Source organism: Biomphalaria glabrata, chromosome 10 (assembly GCF_947242115.1).
Source record: "Biomphalaria glabrata chromosome 10, xgBioGlab47.1, whole genome shotgun sequence".
NCBI classification, from domain to species: Eukaryota; Metazoa; Mollusca; class Gastropoda; family Planorbidae; genus Biomphalaria; species Biomphalaria glabrata.
The window spans coordinates 4,129,983-4,145,319 of NC_074720.1; the positions used below are offsets into that span (position 1 = coordinate 4,129,983).

The 15,337-nt window shown below is 39.4% G+C and overlaps 1 protein-coding gene across 11 annotated transcripts in view; it reads left to right on the plus strand.

The window, feature by feature from the left end:
- The window catches only part of LOC106067622 (epidermal growth factor receptor kinase substrate 8-like protein 1), a 103,347-nt gene that overhangs the window by 39,846 nt on the left and 48,164 nt on the right, over positions 1-15,337 (plus strand). The window lies entirely within an intron of this gene.

A 15,337-nucleotide genomic window follows, 5' to 3' on the forward strand; every position in this document is an offset into this window, starting at 1 on the left:
AGTTCAAACCAGGGGTGTAGTTTTCAGTGACATCATGTCACTCCAGATATGTCGAACATTTTGACTGGTGACTTTTTTTGTTTCAATTTCAATCACCTTAACACTTTGGCTAACACTACTAACAGAAAGCCATTTCTCCATTTAGTCTCCACACCCCCCCCCCCCAATCTTACATCGTCTTGCCTTTTTGGGTGACCAAAGTTGGGAAGCTAGATGACTCAATCCAAAACGAATCATGACTTTCTTACGGCAACACTATTTGCTTTTGCATGTGGTAAATTGTATTTTTAGCAACCGACATAATATATAGATGGGAAAGTTTGTTCAAAAGTAGGTCTTGTTATTTTGAATTTAAATATTGCTGTCATATTCGTAATCACACCTTACCCTTAGTGAAGCAAAGGCGGGTCCAGAACTTCTAAAAGAAAAGGGGGAAGAGTTTTTGGATGGAGGTTGCAATAATAACCTCTTGAAATAATAATGCCATATCTTCTGTATGATTATTGAGAAACACATTTCTTTAGGCAATATATGAAATACATTCCTGTAGGCATAAATATTAATATATGCAAACGTGACATGGAGCTCTTCAAAATCGAGACTAACAGCTGGGAAAAAGTGGCACTGGATAGATCCACATGGGTGTGGGGGGTGGCGACTAAGGGGCGCCCTAAAGATGCCGAAATTAAAAATCCCAGTCTTCGCCAGGATTCGAGCCCGGGACCCTCCGGTTCTGAAGCCAAGCGCTTTATCAATTAGCCACCGCGCCTCAAAGATTTCTACTGACTCGTTAGATTTTCACTTATTTTCTGTTTCCTACTAACTTTAGCGATTTTAATTCCAGTCAATTTTTTTAAATTTTTAACTTTGTTACTAATCCTAAGCATTTGTTTTTCCCCCCTGCACATTGGCTTGAGAAATAACAAAAAAGAACTATGTTTGAGAAGATATGAAGATGCTTTCAAGTTGACTCTTATTCCGAGGAACTTTGTTCAGAGTGAGAGTGTGTTCATTAGCATGAAGTTTTACTCGTGTATTTGTTAGACAAACCGCACCACGAGGATACAGAACGAAACCTTTATGTACCTTCTATTCAATATACATTTCTCTCCTAATCAAACTCTCGGCGCCCCTGTGTGTTTAAAGAAGATGTGTCACGGACATAGGACATGTCACGAACAAGGCAGGCCAGAAGTTTTTTTGGTGTGTCGTTAAACTTGTCGAGCGGGTCGGGACTTCGGTCACAGTTTGAAGAATCCGTACACTTGGCTTGAGCCGCCTTTGAGAATCAGATTGTAACGATTTGAAATCCAGTAGTCCCGTTGTAGCTGGAAGGCGGCAGTAAGCTAAGTTTAGCGTGACCAGGTGGCGATAAAAACACTAACATAAGTGTCTACATTCCGGAGAATGGTTCTCTAATTATTATGTTTTAAACAGCTGCGTTGTAAGGTAGTGATGAGCATGTTTTAGCAAAATTTTGTACAATCACAAAGTCTGTTGTAGGCAATGTCTGCGTTGGACCGAGACCAAGCGTCATAGCAGGCCTGAACACTGGCATGCAACGTCGCAACCTGCGGGCAGCTTCAGCCAATCGCTTAATTCCTCGTCACAGCGACATGCAACGTCGCAACCTGCGGGCAGCTTCAGCCAATCGCGTAATGCCTCGTCACAGGTCTGTGCGACTTGGCAACGAAAGAGGTTGCTCCGAATCTCTGACCCCTGACCACGTGACTGTGGTCTTATACATCTCTTTAATGGCAATATCTTCCTATGATAAGATGTAGATCTAGATTTAGTGCTAGCCTAGATCTAGTTGATCTACTAAATAATCATAAAAATTAGTGAATTATTATTATTGTAACATACTTTTTATTACTTCAAGATGTCTAGATCTAGACTATTTTCACTTTTAAATTACACTGAAATCAATGAGGTCATTAATGTAAACAACACACCCACGTGACTGTTGAAGAGATCCGGAACTACCCCGTTAATGGTCTCCGGTGCCCACAGGTTGCGGCGATGCAGGTCAGTGTTCAGACCATTCTATAACAAATGGTCTCGGTTGGACTCCTTCAGTGGTAGAACCACTGTAGCTCGTTACTCTTGTGACTGTAGAGTCCTGTTCTGTGGAAACCATTCCACCTAATAAATTATGGATGACACGATCTCGGTCTGTTATTCCTACAGTCCATCTCAGCCATCGCTGCTGAGTCTCTTTCCAACCTTTAGGGGTGACGTCTCGCAAGCGTAGGTGGTGCGTTGGGCAATGATTGTATTGGAGTTGCAATGGTGACCAAACTTCGTACTAGACCGAGACCAATAGTTACAGAAGGCCTGAACACGGACCTGCAACGTCGCAACCTGTGGGCAGTGGAGATCAGTAACTCGTAGTCACGTCATATGTCTGTACGGCGTGGCAACGAGCTATAGGCCTAAACTGCCCACATTTTGTGACGTTGCAGGCCAGTGTTCAGGCCTTCCGTAACTAATGGTCTCGACTAGATTCGCGGGACATATATCCATAGACAAGACGTGTACCAATGTCAGACATAAAATGGAAGCCGAAAAGAGGAAAGTGATAACAAGGCCTTCACGTTTGACACGGCGTCGCATCTTTTTGGGAGAATTGTGGGCACCAATGGCGTAGAGGTTGTGGATGTCGTCTATAACCAATCTCTGCTTGCGAGTCCTGGACACAGACTGCAGAGCTAGAGAGGAATTGAGAGGCTACAGAAGGATCCTAGCATTGGAATTGAGATGCTACAGAAGGATCCTAGCCATGGAATTGAGATGCTACAGAAGGATCCTAGCCATGGAATTGAAATGCTACAGAAGGATCCTAGCCATGGAATTGAGATGCTACAGAGGGATCCTAGCATTGGAATTGAGATGCTACAGAAGGATCCTAGCCATGGAATTGAGATTCTACAGAAGGATCCTAGCCATGGAATTGAGATGCTACAGAAGGATCCTAGCCATGGAATTGAGATGCTACAGAAGGATCCTAGCCATGGAATTGAGATGCTACAGAAGGATCTTAGGTATCACATTCAAAGACCGCATCACAAATGTAGAGATTAGAAATAGGGTTACTGCAGCGATTGGATTCCACGATGACCTACTAACTAGTGTAGAAACAAACCGCAAACTAAAACTCTATGGCTCGCAAAGACCTTTCTTCAGGGAACATTACCAGGAAAAAGAAGAGTCAGTCAGAGAAAGCGATGTCAACACAACATAAAAGAGTGGAAGGGCCTGTCATTGAAAGAGGTTCTATCCAAGGCCAAAGACAGGAATGGAGAAAGGCGTTCGACTGATCTCGCGTGGTGACCCAATGGTCCCCAGACTAAGGGATAGGTGAAGGTGAAGAAGGGGATGTGCGCCACTTGTCAAAGTGGCGCCCTGTTTTGGGGGTTACAAACAATTACTTTTCGCTTGACTTGCGTTTCTTTCAGAACTGAGGTCACGGTTCATTGCTGACGATAGTTTTCCTTGCCACCACCTCTCGACTACGCCACTGCTACAGCCATTAAAATATTAAAAAAAAAAAAAAAGAAGAACGCATTCACAATGAGTTAGCAAACTTAGTACAAGTTAGTACTGAAAACTCTCTAGCAAATATTAGTTTCTGACCTCATTAGATGCGACCTTATAAAACGGTAGTGTTTCTCATCTCAAGTCTAACGGTGGTGAGTGAGTGAGTGAGTGATTCAAACACACCTTCACAGTTCGTCCAAAACAAACAAAAATAAAACACGAAATAAATATTTGAATGCAAAACGATTCCGTTGTATATCGTAGGTTTACATGGGTGCAGCTTAAACATGCCTGTTACTTAGTCAGTTGATCCTTGCAAGTTTGAGTTGTGGACGAAATAGTTTTAAAAATTTCATTCCGAATTAGCCATACAGTCACTGTTTTGGGACAATTATGTAGAGAGGTTGATATAACATGGTTGTACCCTGGGGCCATATTTTCACGAAAGAGTGACTGATTATTGAACTCATCTAAGACATAGGATTCCTTCCACTCCTCGTAAATCTATTGTTACAAAGTCAAACTGTCTGTAATTCTGCTGAATTTCTGGAGCGTTTCATATAACATGGTTGTACTCTAGGGACATATTTTCACGAAGAGTGGCTGCAGTAATAGTGTGTTGAGCGAGTATTAGCTAGCTGACATGTAACTGGCGAGAGTGTTTTTTAAAGTTGCGCACCTTCTAATGCTTTATTTTACCCCTTTGTTTGCATGATACATTTTCTCTCTAAGTTCTAGTTTAAAAAAAAAGAATTAAAAAAGTTGTTCTTCTTCTTCTATTGTCCAACCCAAATACCCGTTTCAGTTTTACCACCTTAAAACACACAAAAAAAAACTTTTTAAAAAAATATTACAAAGTGTAATTTGTATGCATTTTTGATAAACTGAATTCTTATTTTGTTTTAATGAAACAAAACAGTTGTCTACACTTGGTCAGAAACACTTTTGACATTAATTTTCTTTTATTTTGTAACGTTCAAAAACATGCGTTAAATGTTAAAACTCAGAAATCCATTACACAAGCTAACAAGCTAACTTACTGTATACACTCTTTTAGCTTTTGTAGAACCATCAAACTTCCACAACAAAATAATAATAATTATATGGTTAAAAATATTGGTTTGGTATAATCTGAACACAGCGTCCTGTTTTAGGTCACAAATTATCTTATCTTATAAATTACAGACGTTCCTTCAAAAACAACAATGCAACCTAGTGGTGTCTAGGTGTTGATCTAGTTGTGTGGGTATTAATTAGAAACTTTATCACTGTTAAGTCATTGGCTTTTTTCTGGCTGATTCAGGCAACCCGTTCCATGCTCAACATTGAGATCTCGTAAGTGGGACCTTGGGATAATAAATGGTTATTCTTTTTTTTTATTTTATTTTATTGTTTTTGGGCGTGACCCGAACATTTGACATGGCATTGTGTGTTACCTGTCCCGGCATGCTCCAGCCCCCCCCCCTCCCCATTCCCCTGGCGTGTTCGTTACTTCATTAAGTCAATTGCAAAGTCAAGTACGTTCGCCTGGGGGGGGGGGGGGTGATGTTGAGTGTTTTGACTCCATCGCTACGTCTTAACCAAATGTTTGGTCCCACCTACTGGCTCAATACTCTTTTATGTATCGATACCTCGAAATGACTGTTTTGTCTGTATTCGATTTAATTTTCCAAGCTAAGACTCAAGTAATTGATCATTGACAAACAAGCGTATCGGATCAGTATTGCTTGCCTGCCACTTTATATTCTTGCTGTACGCTAGTATTGTATTGGTCCTGTTTTTGTTTTTTTTAATACCTACTTAACTCTTTCTCTCCTAACTGACGATACCAGCGTTGATTCCACCAGAATGTGGTAAATAATTACGGAGAGAAAGAGTTAAGATGAAACTCTCTTCATGAGTAGAAGGGAAAAAGTGGATCAAACGTTGGAAGTCTGCAAATTCCAGAAACTGGCATTGAAGTTGATCGAGTGTTGCGCTTATAACGCGAATGTTCGTGGGTTCGTTTGAGACCATTCTTGCAACGTCGCCACCTGTGGGCAGCTTAGACCAATATCTCGTTACCACCCAGGGCCGGTCGTAGCAATTGCGGTGCCCTATGCGAAACTGATTGCGCGGGGCCTAGTCTGGGGGGGGGATAAAGATAATAAGTGAAAATTAAGATTTTGTATTAGAAACATTCGGTTAAAGGGGAAATTCGTACGATTATTACATTGTATTACATGAAAGCTGACAACGCCTTTTTTTTTTTATCGCGCGTAGGATTGGCGTTTTCCGTATTGATATAACACACTCAAAGACAATTTTGTCTATTTTTCAGGAGATTTGTATGAGTTTTCAGGAGATTTTAATAAGTGCAGGACATTTCAAAGAATTCTTCGTATATATTTTACAATTAATAATTACACATAGAATTAGCGCGGGGCCTATGAAAGCGCTGGGCCCAGTGCGACCGCATAGGTTGCAGTGGTCTAAGACCGGCCCTGTTACCACCTCACAGGTCTGTACGACTTGGAAACGAACTTTAATAAGTCTCCGCGATCCTCAGGCTGTGACGTCGCAGGTCAGTGTTGAGGTCTTCCATAATGATTGGTCTCGGTTCGATACCTTTTTTTTTTATGACTCCGATCAGATCTGTGCCGATCTTATTAGAACCGTTCCTGTTTGATCCGATCCGTAAAGCAAGACTTTCAGACACTAGCAGCAATCTTTAATAACCAGGTTAAACAACATTCAAATACGTAATTGGACTTGGTATATATGTGATGTTAGATCTGCATATATTTCATTTAGCCCTTAAATACAAAGTAGTGCAAATTAAGCCGATACGTCCATAACCAACACCCCTGTACGGCAGTGCTGAACCACTGAAGAAAACAGCACACTTTTTTTTTCCTTGGCACAGTCTGCGAAAGAGCTCACAGCTCAGCAGCAATAAAGCTGGCTAGAAGAAGAAGAAGAAGCCGAAACGTTAATTAGACCAGCAACTGCTATGTACGTCTGTGAGGCTAAATCTGAGGTACTAAGTACTCCATACGTAGTCAAAAAATTGCTTTATAATGTAGTGCTATACTAATTAGTTTGCCTGTGACTACACTATATGATTTATTGAAATCATCAAAGGCATTATTTATGAAACATCATCAAAAATTAGAGTTGCGGTACTTGAATTGCAAATCCGTCCAACCAACGTAAATCTATTATTACGAATTCAAACTATGTCTGCAACTCTTTTGTTTTGTTGTTTTCAAGTCGTCTTTTCATGTCTTTTGACAAGAGTTTCTGGAGCGTGGCAAGGTCTGGTTATGCAACAGTAAATTGTCATTTAAACAGATCCTTGGAGAGAAAATTAGGGGGGAGGGGATGGGGGGAGGGAGACGTCGGTGTGCCACTTTGTGCGTACGACTTGCCAGGCTGACACGAGGTCACATTAGCATATTTCGCTTTTGTCGCCTGCTTGCACGAACGGGTTATCACTGAGATCAAATCTGTTGCTTGTTCGAAACATTAAGACGGCACTGAGCCTCGTATGTTGTCTTTTTTTTAAAACTCTTATTCTATTTTCTACCTCTTGGCTTACCCCTTCCATAATACAAACTGTTTCAACATACATATAGACCTACATTTGTACTGCCCTGCTTGACTGACATTAAAACAAACCACTCTAAGCCATTATTTTGTTCTACCAAATGGTAAGCTGGTCGTTTAGGAAGTCAAGATTCAAGAGTAGCCCGGATGACTCGCTCTTTTGCCTGATCAGCTAGAATGTTTACTATATCAGCCAGAATGTTTACTATATCAGCCAGAATGTTTACTATATCAGCCAGAATGTTTACTATATCAGCCAGAATGTTTACTATATCAGCTAGAATGTTTACTATATCAGCTACAATGTTTAAAGTCATTGATCACAGATTGCGTGATGATATTGTTTCTAATCTCTTGAGTCCTTATAGCTAAAGCCATCTATCCCATAAGACACGACACACTGAAACCTAGAGCTATGTCACGTGATAAAACGTGTCATGGTCAGCCAATCAACGCTTTCTGCACAGATCCTTCCGCAATACACATTGACAGTGCATAGAAAATCTAAAAATAGCTCATAAACGTCCAAAAGGGGGGGGGGGAGGGAGAAATTTAAGTTACGTAAGAACGATAATCCAGAAGATTATAGAAAGTATTGTTTAGATAGTGGAGATTTAAAGGGGACAAAAAATGTTGACACTCTGGGCGCCATACGTTTTTGATTCATTGTGATCTTTTATTGAAATAAATCTATAATGTGTTTCTATGCTTGACATTGTGTGATTGTGTGTTTATTTATGTCTGAATCATTTGTTTGAAATTCAAGACTTTAGATATCATAAGGTGTTAATGTCACGACTCCCTGGAAACATTCGGTTATTGTGTCACTAGACTATAGGTCTGGAATCCTTGATTCGTATTAACCACACGATACCAGTGTCAACAGCTTCATTGTATTTTTATTAGAAGGAGAATCCATTGTGTCCCTTTCTTAAACACATCCGTTTTTTTTCCCTCTTTTAAGTCTAATAGTGTAATTATTAAGATTTTGAAATTAGAGCTAATTGTCATTTAATAATAGGTGTCAAGGTCAAAATTGTTTTCATTGTATAAATAACAGGTTTATATGTCGAGAAGAACATTTAATTTTCTATTACAACTAAAAATAGCTATCGGAATTTAAGATAAGCTGGGATTTTTCCAACAGAAGATTCTGGTTCTTTCCTGTGTATTGGAGAAGCCTCTAATGTGTAAAGTAGATTTGCAAGCGATGCCATGATTGGTATTCTGATTCTTTGCTGTGTATTGGAGAAGCTTCTAAGGTGTAAAGTAGATATGCAAGCGATGCCATGATTGAGACTCTGATTCTTTGCTGTGTATTGGAGAAGTTTCTAAGGTGTAAAGTAGGTATGCAAGCGATGCCATGATTGAGACTCTGATTCTTTGCTGTGTATAGGAGAAGCTTCTAAGGTGTAAAGTAGATATGCAAGCGATGCCATGATTGGGATTCTGATTCTTTGCTGTGTATTGGAGAAGCTTCTAAGGTGTAAAGTAGATAGGCAAGTGATGCCATGATTGGTATTCTGATTCTTTGCTGTGTATTGGAGAAGCTTCTAAGGTGTAAAGTAGATAGGCAAGTGATGCCATGATTGAGATTCTGATACTTTGCTGTGTATTGGAGAAGCTTCTTAGGTGTAAAGTAGATATGCAAGCGATGCCATGATTGAGATTCTGATTCTTTGCTGTGTATTGGAGAAACTTCTAAGGTGTAAAGTAGATATGCAAGCGATGCCTTGATTGAGACTCTGGTTCTTTGCTGTGTATTGGAGAAACTTCTAAGGTGTAAAGTAGATATGCAAGCGATGCCATGATTGAGATTCTGATTCTGTGCTGTGTGTTTATTAGGTAGGCAAGTGATGCCATGGTTGTCGTCTAAAATGTCACGTGTTCTGGACGTTTCGTTTGTTTGTTTTTATTTATTTAGATGTAAACCCCCCCCCCCCCCCCGACAGAACTAGGTTCCACTTTTTCCCTAACGCGTGAAAATAATTCAACACTTGTTCATTTCTTTTATCCTCAGAGCGGTGGTTCAGGCTTTTATAAAGGACAATCTAAACTTATGCACGGATGATAGAATATATAGATATAATCGACGCGGTTTATAATTAGATTTTTTTGTTTTCATGCCGAATGTTTTGGACCAAAAAGTGTCACATGGGACGACCAGTTTACTGTGGAAGAAATCGATTCTACTTCCTTGACACCAAGGGCAGGTTTTTTGTTTCTTGTCTGTTTTTTTGTCAAAGTGTTAGGGTCTCTTGTCAATATTACTTCCGTGACGTCAGTAGGATGATCTTGGACATAAATAAAATCTTTACTTCAAGACTTTTTTTTTTTCATTTGTGCAACTTTCCGCATCTTTTTCGATGCTAGATACTTTTATTTTATGGATAAAAAAAAACGAATCCTATATTTGTGGTGACCTGCGTCATTCCATATCTTCCCAGGGTTCATCTTTGTTTCAGAGCTGTCTGGACTAATTGGCTATTGGCATAATCTACAGGCTCATTGACGGGGTGGCAGTAACTAGTGTCTCCTCACATTGGCACGAGTCACGTTCCGATTTTCTGTTTATCGGAACATTGTTGTCTTATCCTGTTGCGTTTTGTCTTATATTGTCTTATAAAATACAGACGTTACTTCGAAAAAGATGATGATTGCGTCGTACGCGTCATGTATTTAGTCAATGACTTAATTTTTGGCAAGTCACTGGTTTTCCTGGCTGACTCAGGCAACCCATTCCATGCTCTAATAGCACTATGGAAGAAGGAGTATTTGTACAAATTTGTCCTAGCATATGGAACGAGGAATGTGCCTTTATCTTTGTCTCTTTTCAGGGAGTATTTTATTGGATTTTGTTTTTGTATTTGAAGATTATGATTCAGTGTTTTATGTATAATTGCTACTTTACTTTTGAGTCTTCTGTCCTGAAGGCTTTCTAAATTTAGTGATTTTACTAAAGGTGTTACTCTAATAAAGTGTGAATATTCGTTTGTTATGAATCTCACTGCTCTATTTTGTGTCTGCTCTAGTTTCTTAATGTTTTCTTGAGTTGAGGGGTCCCAAACAGAGGATGCATATTCTATTATTGGCCTAACCAAGGTTAAATATCATTTTAGTTGTATGTTCTTATTTGATTTGTAGACATTTCTTTTAATAAACCCTAATGCTTTGATTTTTAAAAATGATTTCACCAATATGGGGATTCCATAATAGTGTTTCATTTATTATAACTCAAAGACAGGCCTTATTATTATAACACCTAGGTATTTTGAGTTTTTACTTTATGTTACTGGTTTACCATGAATAAGATAAGTGGAATTTGTTTTAGCTCATTTGTTACTCTTAATAACTGAGCTTTTTCTGGCCTACTCCAAACTTGATTCCCATTCCTGTAATTCATCAGATTCTCTGTATTCAATAGATGAAGCATAACTTTGAAGACTTCCTTCTGTCTCATGGTGAATCTCAAGCCGTGGTCGGGTCCTCTGTTTCGGGAAGTTTAGTGTGTGTCCCATGGATTGTGCCTTGTGAACAATTGTATTGGTTAAGTTGGGGGTCAATGTCTGGAGGAAACGGTTATGTGAAGAGAAAGTGGGGGGGGGGGGTGAGGTTTGTGTATGAAACTTCAAGGCTGTCAACGAACGTTTGCTGACATGTGTGGTGATGTGTGGTGAATGTGAACTTTGGTGCAGACAGTACCTTCCCCCAACTATCAGTCTCTCTCATTCTCTCCACCATTCTCTCTCTCTCTTTCTGTCTCTCCCCCATTCTCTCTCTCTCTCTCTCCCCCCTCCTTTTTCTTTCGCTCTCTTTCTCTCTCTCTCTCTCTCTCTCTCTCTCTCTCTCTCACGCTCAACACTTCACATTTGAAGAGAGAGAGAGAGAGAGAGTACGGGGCGTGTTACAGCCTCAACCATTTTATGCATTTTGTCCGTCACAATTTAACCTCGCCAAGACACAATCCGTTTTTTGTCTACTCGCTTGAAGGTCATGACCTTGACCACGTTAAATACACGCAAAACAATACACGACTCTGGGTCGCTTCGTGGCCAAGCGCTTGGCTTCCGAACCCAGGGTTTTCGGGTTCAAATCTCAATGAAGACTTCCTCCATACTCTAATGAGTTCCCGACATTATTTGGTTGGTCATTGTGCTGGCCACGTGACACCCTAGTTAACAGTCGTAAATATGAGTGAACATCATCTGCCCTTGAAATCACAAAGTCTGAAACTGGAACTTAACTACCAAGACCGATTCTGATACAATATTGTCTGCGAATACTCGATTGTCCCCCTCAGATTGCTAGACTTGATTACAACGTGATCGCACTTTACTATCAATAATAAACTTGTCGTTTCGGGAAGGAGAAGGTTCTGTATTCCTTTAGAAATATTTCGGTTATCAATTAGTGTGTACTATCTGAATCTATACTAATTGTTTGCAAGTAATCCCTTGTGAGGAAAGGAACCTGACACAAGACTCCATCCATATAGAAATATAATTGATTAAATGACATGAGTCAGTATTTCAGAAGTTCAACTGGATAAAGTCCATAGACGGAGATGTTTCTAAATGTTTAAAAGTAAAACAGAATTCTTCTTTAAGAATTATATATACTGAAAAGATTGAACATACACAATCTATCGAGCAATAATACACATTATAATCCAAATTCAATCATAAATTCACGTTAGTAGATTTAACATGAAGCCTGAAACTTATTGATTTTACAGACTGTTTCTCGGACTGGCGATATAAGCTAGTCTCCCCTATTTATAGGTTTTCAAACCGAAATTTTTCTTTTCGATACGGAAATGACATAAAAAAAACTTTCCATTTTCAGAGACCATCTTCAGTATTGCCAAGGCTGAGTTTTGACATTGGATTGTAATACAACCCGCTGGTGTCAAACTTTTTGGTGACCTATTTTCACTGTTGATCTCTTTCTGTAGTATGCTTTACTTTACCGACTTGAGACGAAGATGTGGGTTAAACAAGTTCTTATGAGACGTACTTCTCCTGGCCTTTTTTTTCAGTAGAAGTAAATGTTTTACTAGCGGATACCCGACCTTCTCTTGATCATCTTTTTGTAGTGGCGAAATGTTTGTTCTATTGCCTGGGAGCCATAAAAGAAACAGACATTACCCGCATCGCAAACAAATGATCGAGCCTGATCCTGGCGTCTCTATTGTGTAGGATAGTTTTGTTGGGACGGAGAGCTTCGTTTCTAGGGTCCAGATATAGCCTGCGGCCCTAGTTTTTGACCACTTCTGTTTTTGTTTTTTTGTTGTTGTTTTTTTTAAAACAGGTCTCTTAAGATTTCGCTCGAACTATTTTTTAAATTGATAGTTTTTTAACCTGGCACTCTGTCTGGTACAAATTCTGTACACACCTTATTTCTCCTTCCCCGAACCCCGGATGAAGTCGAAATCTAGCACAATCATTTCTTGTACCTGACAAAACACGAATCAATAACTAGAACCAAAAAAAAAATTAACCTATTAGTTAATTAACTATTGATAATGAATTATTTTGTTTGGTATCGAACAATGTAAAGAAATCGTACTTGTCAGATGTGGTGGTTTAAGTTGAATTAGTCCCCTCTGAGGAGGCTTGAGCCTTGGGTGATTTTTTTTTGTAGGCATTTAAAAAAGATGACTGTAACATTGAACAAGATACCCCGCTTCTCCCACCCTCCTTTTTGTTTTCCCCAAACTGGTCCAGACAGTGACAGTGAGAAAGCTAAAAGCATAAGATGACTTATTGTTTGTCGAGATCTATTACACTTTTAATTACACGACTGACCCAAACTGACACAATTACACTTCATATAAGCTTGTGTTTTTTAAAAAAAAAGTCTTTTTAATGCATTCCTTGTTTTTTTTTTAAGTTTTTGTAAATTGTGTCCAGTGTGTGGTTGGGGGAGGGGGCACTCGAGCGTGCACGGTATGTCAGTGTAATCGATTAGATTATTAAATTGCCTGCAGTCTATTTAGAATGTGTTGCCCTGATCACCTGAGAACGTGTTTGTTGTCGCTGTAGACATGCCCTTCCAATCAGCTCCTCAATACTACCCCCGCATGGCCATGCTCCCGCAATGCCCAAGTGACTGGGGTTGTATTCTACATGTGTTGGGGCGTGCCTGGACGACAACAACAACAAAAAAAGATTCTATGTTCTTGGGCGTGTCGTGGGGTGGGGTTAACTTTGTGCATCTTATTAAAACATTTTTTGTCTTTTTGTCAGCCAGAAACGCAGCTAGCGGAATTGTTTACCCTAATCCTGAGCCTTTTTTTTCCCCAATTAAATATACCTTAGTATGTCAAGAAAAAGAAAGCTGCCCTATCAGCTAGCCCTAAGAGATGCATACAATTGCACGAACTGTGGCCAAATCTGGCGCTCCAGAATTGGCTTGATCAGTCACACCAGATTCTGCCCCGTCTCAAGACGATACCAAAACCAGTGACTCCTCTAGGCGAATTAATTGTCTTCCGAGACAGAAGGAGTCTTATACCTTACTAAATACTTTTAGGTTACTTTGTAATCAAATTGAATGGGCTTGACAGAGTCTATCTTCAAAAAAAAAAAAAAGAATAATAGGCCTACGTCCTAAGCATGCCTTAGGTCAATCTAGTCTAATGGTAGTTTATTATTTCTTTTAGTACTCAAGGCGTTAATACTATACATATTCCATATGGAAAAAATAGCAGTCTAAACTAGAAATAAAAGATTACGTTGGGCAGGTCACCTCGAAAAAATGCCAGAGAACAGAGGAGCAAAGATTGTTCACAGGCAAAAACCAAAAGGCAGGCGCCCCAAAAGGCAGACCACGAGTACGGTGGCTTGAGGACATCGAGGCAGTAGCTAAGAGTCCGGGCATGGAGATGTAAAGCACAGGATAGATCAGAATTGAGAGATGTGCTAAAGCAGGCCTGTGACCTAAATGGTCTTTCACGTCTATTGGATTGATTGATGGACCAGTCTAAACTCCAACTGTAGCTCATTCTATTTCACTTGTCATCTTATGTTGGAGAAAGAAAAAAACTAACAGCAGGATGAAAATACATCATAAAATAACAATTCGGGTGGCGCCATTTTAAGAAGAACAAAAAGTCCTTCCAAACCCTGCAGCTGAGTGGGATCGTGTCCACATGTGGGAACCACCAGTGTCCACACCACTGTCCACACCACTGTTTGACTTGATGCCATTCTGTTTGCTGACTGTGGTCACTCCCGTCCCTTTGACTTTGCCTTGTCCACTCTGTGAGTTTATTGTTTCTTCAAGACACACATCGCTGTCTCTAGGCCTGTCTTGTGTGTCTTAGGTTGTTATTTCCCATTTCTATCAGTGGCTTGTATGTTGGATTACATTTCTGATATTTGAGTGTATCATTAGATCTGTGTATTATTTAAATGATTTTATATGTTTTTTTATTAGACTATTCTGAGACTTCTGATAAGTGTGTCTTTGCATTGAAAAAAAAGCAATAATAATATTTTAATTGTAATGAAATGAAAATATTATAATATGCAGAGTTGTTAAATTGTGTGTTGGATTTTGTACACTTTGAGAATAATCATTTTGTTCAAAATCTTGTGTTTTGATTTATAAGAAGAATATTTTGAAGTACACTTACTATTGAAAAAAAAAAAGTTAGTAAAGTTCCCCTTTCAGACCTTGTGAACTATAGGGCAGATGATGTTAAGGTCAATTTCGCCAATTGTTAACCAGCAGGGTGTCATGTGGACAGGACAACGACCTACCGCATTTACTTACCCCAACTTAAGTCAGGTACCCATTAGAGTTGGCAGGACTCAGGGGTGCCCTAAAAATCCTCGTATTGAAAATCCCAGTTTTCACTGAGATTCGAACCCAGGACCCCAGGTTTGGATGCCAAGCGCTTAACCTCTTACCATTGAGTTGTAATTAATTTTTAGACATTGCCATAATTGGTGCATTTCTTTTAAAAGTTCATCTGGAAAATTATTTTGAAACACTGAATTATATATTTTTATTTCATTCAAGAATTAAGAATTAAAAAAAAAAAACTCCAGCTAAACTCATTGCTTATATTACTTAAATATTCCAATAAATTCACATTTGATTGGTAGCTATAGTGACCCTGTCCTACTACAATTAACTCCCCCAACTGATATGCTCTCATTAGAGCTGTGTATCACTTTAGATAAGCATCTTCTTCCAAACT